This window comes from Paroedura picta, chromosome 3, assembly GCF_049243985.1.
Source record: "Paroedura picta isolate Pp20150507F chromosome 3, Ppicta_v3.0, whole genome shotgun sequence".
Classification (NCBI taxonomy): Eukaryota; Metazoa; Chordata; class Lepidosauria; order Squamata; family Gekkonidae; genus Paroedura; species Paroedura picta.
In genome coordinates, this window is record NC_135371.1 from 10421155 (window position 1) to 10421654 (window position 500).

Sequence of the window (500 nt, forward strand, 5' to 3'; positions counted from 1 at the left end):
AAAGATAAACATCTCTATAGGTGTTCAGTCTGGTTTGCTTGTTATAAAGCTGTTTTGAGACTCCTTCTGGCAGTGAAAAGCGGGGTATAAAAAGCAACTCTTCTGCTCTCTCAGCATGTCCATTACTGGCCTTAAAACTTCTGGGAAAAGGGGGAGCATGACTCCCCGGGGGGGTTAGATCAGGGAAAGTCGTGGGGAAAGTCACTATTTGGTAGCCCTGTTGCTGCTGCCCCACACCAGCAGCTGCAAGGAGACTGGGGTTTCCATGGAAAAGCCGTCCCATGTGAAGAAGGCCTGAGATCATTTGATGCAGTAAATCCGAGAGTGCTTGACCGGGAGTGGGGAAGCCCGGAGTCCAATCACTGTGCAGCCACAAAGCTCAGTAGCTTAGCTTGCCTCCATCCAGGCTGTTCTCCCCATGACCAGAAAACGAGGAGACAATAAATAGATTAATAATCCCACAGCACCACTTGTGCCAAGACACGGAAAACACACGAAAG